Here is a 6171-nt window from a genome sequence, read left to right as displayed (position 1 = left end):
GAAAATATTACAAACAATTTAGATCACAATTCTTGTTCTCTACAATTCTTTAAATAGCACATCTAAGCAAAATGGATCCCCACACATGGGCAGAATGCCTTTAACTCAGAGGAGTAAAAAAAGAAGTCAAGAAGCAGTTGGCAATACCCTCTGGCAGTCTGCTGATGGAGGAGCAGGCATCTCTCCCCAGCACCCTGCATTGCAACCCTGGGACTCTGCTGGGGACACAGCCACTGGCCCTGAGGCCAAACTCATCAGCAGTGACTCAGAAATGGCTTTGAGAGCAGAGACATCCTGGCAGATAGGACTGCAGGAGGATGAGATGCAAGACATCCCTTCCATTTAATCCTTGAGAGTGTAAGGGGGGAATCGGATGCAGCTTATCCTGGTAGCTTTTGGAAAAGTAAATCCTCTGACCATCAGGAGAAGCAATGCTTGTCCCTGTGTACTGCTCCTGCACCCTGCTGAGGGTATTTAGATGGGGATATGCCCATAGCCATGGTGTGGGTAGAACAGGAGGAACCTCGGGCACTGGAGGGGTGGTGGAGGGGACCTGACTTGAAGCTGGGCTGTGTCTGTGTCCCCAGCCTGCCAGCTGCAGACCTCGGGTGGTCAAGATCCTTGTCAAGAGTCCTGATTCACTGGGTGATAGAGATCATGGGCTGTAGGACAGAGGGGAGGAAGAAGGCAGGGCTGGAAATATTTTTATGCCTGACCTTTCTTTGAAGGTCAGGAGTTAAGAGGCTTATTTCTTCCAAGATCCAGGTCTTGATCTCAGAGGCAGCCTTACCAAAATGCTGCAGCATGGGAGGCAGGGTTGGGAGGTGCCCTGCTTGTAGGGTACTGCACACCAAGGGTCACAGACCACTGCCCACTATAACAAAAAACCCAACACATAACATTACCTGTGATAACTTAGATTAAATTCATGAACAGGCAGTGATGGACCTAACTAGATTTCCTTATTAGCACTGGTGGACATGGTATTTATTTGCTCATCTCATTATCCACACAACCACTGGAGACAGCATCAGCCACAGCTCCAGCATCACCCAACCACCCTTGAGGCTGTTGTTTTGATTAAGAAACTCCTCCCATAAGTTCATCAACAGGTAAAAGACCTCAAGATTTTGGTGCAGCTCCTTTTGCCAGGCTGGAGATGGGAAAGGTTGGTGTGGGAAGCTTCTTCAGCAACAGAACATCTACCCAGGACCACAGCCTGCACTTGTGAGCTTCATTTAAAGTGCTCAGATACAGAAAACACCTCATGAATTCCTGGGGATTCCCAGTGGGAGCTTCTAATAAATGAGCACTCAGGAACATTATGAAAAAGTTAGGATTCTTAAAGAGACGTTCATGCTGGGCACCTGATTTATAAAATTACTGTTCAACCAAAATAAAAGCAGAGGCAGCTCACCTGCCTGGCCAGCCTCAGCAAAACCTCCCAGCTGGGTTTGTACCAGACAACCCCTGCTCAGTCACAGAAGTCACCCAACAGATGTCAGAAATATTAGGAAGTTATCTAACACTTTAATCAAGCTCAATATTTTGATTAGGAAGGAACAAACCACAGCACTTGAGCCTCCACAGAGAGAAGGGGTTTTCCTTCTGCTGGGGTGTAGTGTGAAAGGAAACTTCACCAGTAGAAGCAAATTTCTCAGTCCCTGCATATTAATGACAATCTGGCCATGCCAGCTTTTTGGAGCTTATTTACATCCTCAGCCTGCTGCCCTGAGATGCAGAAAAGCCCTTCCTGAGCTGGAGAGCCCAAAGTTTCTGTAAGCAAAGCAGGACAGGAAACAAAACAATTCAGCTTGGTTCTTCAGCACTCTTCATGCTTCATAAGGAGAAAATAAAACTTAAAAACACCACCACCTCTGCTTGAACATCCACAGAGGGAAGCAGGAGATAGGTGAATGTTGTTACACATTCCAGTTGACCTGCTCAGAGTCCCACATGGTTTGTAAAAGGTGTTTCCAACAAATAGGATTAACTCACTTTGCTTTCTACAAGATAGTGATTTCCAATATTTTTAACAAGTCCTTTGAAACACATTGTGCTGTGTGTATTTATTGCTTGAATAGGTCTGAGGTCTCAGGTGCAAAATAGTGCCTGGGGCTACATGCCTCTCTCCACTATGAACTTGATTAAAGGAAAAAGCCAGACTGATCCCTAGCAGAACAATTTCACTGTTACAAGAAACAAAACTGCTTGGATGACAGAGAAGCAGATTTTTCTCTGTTGTGCCATATACATTTCCAGAATTTCACTTGCTGCCAATAGTTTAGCAGGGAAATATTAATTATAAGAAAACTGGGTTTCTCAAACAAGCCTTTAATTCAGCAGAGCTAACAGGCACGTTATTCTCCACACTTGCATCTGAACTTGCCTATGTTCTTTCCTTTGAAATGCGCTCTCTTCCATGCAAAACCTGTCACACTGCCTTATTTATTTTTGACCCATCACAGTTTGGAAACGTAGCTTAAAATAAATGAGTCTGAATGCCATGGCTGGGGTGTTATTAAACTGCCTGGCATTGAGGAAATTGCTTTTCATAAACAGCCAAAGCTCCTGTATTTTTTTTTCCTTAAAGTGTTTAATACAGTGAGAGTCCCAGTTAATCTGAATCAGTCTGCAAAGTGAATTGCTAATGAGAAGGGAAGATGTATTATTGCTCAATATTGAAAAACTGAAGGTAGAGGACAGAGCAAAGAAAGGAATTTCAGGATATACAAATAATATTCTTTTGACTTGCTGTCACTTAATGCTAATCAGTGAAAGAATAAAACTTCACTTTTTCAATAGGTGAGGATGTTGGTTGCAATTCTGCTCCATCATGGATCCCAAAGCTCACTGCCAGGGCCAGCACCCTCCTGCTGCTACCTGCACACCCTGGCAATAGTGATGTTAACAGCTGAATAAAAAAATAAGACAGTGATTCACACATTACTGTACAGAGCCACAGAAGCACAAGAAATATGCTATAGGTGTCAATTCCCTATTAATTCCCTATTTAATACCTTCCCTTGGTAGTATTCAGGTGTGGCCTTTCTGTGCCAGCACTGCCTTGGGTACCCAGAGAAGTGACCAAGGGTAAGCGTACCCAGGCAGGGCTTTTGGAAAGCCAAATACCTTGTCCACATCAATGGCTTGAGGAGAGTGTGGACCCCTGCACTCAGTCACCAAACCTAGACAAAATTATTAGGGTTGCCCACACAATATCTCATGCAGCCCGGTTCCTCTTTCAGGATGGGGCTGCCTTTAACCCACCACTATGATTACACAATATATACCGGTGATATCCTCCCCTATCAAACACCTAGAGCTGCAGAAGGATGGGGAGATGGTGGGGTACCGTGTCCCACCTGCACATTTGGCAGTCCATTGGGATTGTCCAGGGTTGTTTTGAAGTTTAGTGGGATTATGCTACTTACTTGTGCAACATAATCACACTAAATTTAAACCATCCCAGGACAATCTCCCTACCTAGGATTCCAGACAAGAAGTGGCTGGTGATGCTATTTCCTATCCATACATCCAATGCTCCCTAAATCCCCTCAGATATTGCAGACTTGAAGACTGAAGCCTCACCACATCTCCAGCTTGCCATGAAAATGCAGGGCAGAGCCACCCCTCTCCTTCACTTTACTCCCTGAACAGGGCTGAGAAGCAAGAGAGGACATGGTCACCCTTCTCACCTCTAGTAACCAACCCCATACCAAGGAGAGCCCTCTGGGGATACCTTTGCATCGGGTCTGAAAAGAGCAACATAATTTCCAGTCATCATCCAACTTTGAGCCCCAGCAAGACAAAGAGATGAAATCCAGCAGCTGAACACACAAACAACACCCAGATTGTCCCAGGTTCACTTAAACTCTGAGTTTACACCAACACGGTGCTAAAACAAAGCCAGCACTGCCTGCCATCTCTTTGCAAGATGTAAAACCACAGTGACTCCTTCATCAGTAATGAATTCCTGTTTGCAATATTTCCAAATTGAAGAAAATTAGTGTTTCTTTTTCCACTCAGAAAGCAGCTCGGTACCCCAACCCGGGTTGCTACGCAACCACCTCCTGCACATGGCTGATAACACTCAGGGCATTATTTCCCCGCCTGACTGCACTGTCAGAACAAAGCCCAGCTAATGAAGCTTTCAGATGCTCTTGGCTCTGCCTCTGATGGTTCAACATGGGTTTTCCTTGCATGCATGTGACAGTCACAGCAGCAACACCCCATCCCCTCCAGCCAGGGGTGTCTGGAGCTGGACAGAGTAAACGCTTGGTGGAAAGTGATGGACAGGATTGGAGCAGAGCAGCAAAACCCCCCATAGCCACATCTGCTTCCAAAAAGGAGGGCAGCCACACAGGCCCCAAAACAAGGCAATGAGGACCAGGCCCCCTGAAACACTGAAGGGTCAGCATTACCAACCAAGCCAGACATTCTCCTGTACATATTTATCCACCAAATGTAACACCCTTATCACATCCGTGGGTACAGCAGGAATAAACCTCCCTGCTGGCATAGGCAAAAAGGGACAGGACAAAGACAAATCTCCAGTTCCAACTGGAATCCCAACAGTTCCAAGCAGTTCCAACCCCTTGAAGCACTTGTATTTTTTTTTAATTATCTACTGATACAAATATGACCATGATTTTCTTGAGCAGCCTCATCAAGTGAGAGATGTCGCTGCCCTAGGCAATTGGAAGAGCATCAATTCACAGCCCAGTGACTGTTCCTCACCCTCTGTTGCTTCAATTCAAAGCTCAGTGATTGTTCCTCACTCTGTACCATTTCAACATGCTAAGGCCATGCCAGATGCAGCTAGAGAGATGCCAGCATAAGGATGGTGCCTCTCTAGAAATCCAGGGCAAACTGCAGCTGCAGAACAGTTATTTGAATTCTTTTCCTAGGTGAGAAACTGCTAGAAGGTACCTGGAATTATCTGGAAGAAGATCTGGGGATGAGTTCTTCCCACAGCAGAGAGCAGAGAGTCTGGCCATGCCCAGAAGCACACACATACTCTCAGACAGGAATATGGCATGAAGGAGGAGATGAAACAGGACATCTGCCAACAGTAAGACAACCTGAGGGGTTAAGCTTGTTCTGAAAGCCAGAAATTCTGCAGACAACCAGAAAAGGGTCAGAAGAGTGCCCCTGCTTGAAATTTAAGTTATAACCAAACCACGCACACCTGGCTGCTCACCCACTGTGATTCTGCCTCGCCAGGCTGAGCTGAAGGAAGAGCAGAGTGAGTGCTTTTTGTTGGGGAAAAAATTATCTAACAAGAGACAATTATGTGAAATTACCATTAAAAGCAGCATATTTAAAAAAAAAAAAAAATTCCCTTTCTCTACCTTTGTACTAAATAGGTCTCATTTAGCCCATTTGTTCAGTCCCAGCCAGGCAAAGTGAAAGTAGGATTGATCGATTTGTTAATTACAGTAATTTTGTCTTACATACAGACAGCTGAGTGTTCATCAAGTCACAAATTCGCCTGTTACTGAGAGACCTCCCCCCTGCTAAATAATTAGGGATAATAAGTGGCTCATAATAAATGCAACCCACAACAAGGTGCTCAGAGAGAGCAGTGCAGTCAGGAGGGCTATTAGGGAACCCCCAGGTTTATTTCTTCTTTTAAAGAAAACAATGCAATACCTTTAATTGTCTCTCTTGAAACCCTAAGCCAGCTCTGCTGGTTTGTTGAAAGTGAAAGGCAATTATTCCACTTTCTGACTGCCTTGTGTGTCCAGAGAAGACTCACTACACTCATCAGCACAGACAAGAACAACTTTCTCCACCTGCACGAAGGAGGAACCCACAAAGAGCTGAGGAAGGAGGTAGCAAGGAGGGGTTACATACAACCATGCTCCTTTGGACTCCTCAAACTCTGGGTAAGGCTCAGAAAGATTCGGTTTCAACACAAGTCACAAAACATCCATGGACAAATATGATGCACGTTGAGTGCTGAAGTCTCATGTCACCCTCTTGGCACAGAAAGGGCATCTGTATCTCCTCTAAACCATACAAAACAAACAAAAAACCCTCAACAATTCCCACAGTACATCTACACCCTCCATTTCTGTTAGTTTTCTTCTTCTTTTCCTCCTTTGTCCACTATTTGTTTACTATTTCAACTTCACCAAGCCATAGGGACAGCCAGCGGGTCAGACA

This window comes from Calypte anna, chromosome 20, assembly GCF_003957555.1.
Source record: "Calypte anna isolate BGI_N300 chromosome 20, bCalAnn1_v1.p, whole genome shotgun sequence".
NCBI classification, from domain to species: Eukaryota; Metazoa; Chordata; class Aves; order Apodiformes; family Trochilidae; genus Calypte; species Calypte anna.
This window is presented reverse-complemented; position numbering follows the sequence as displayed.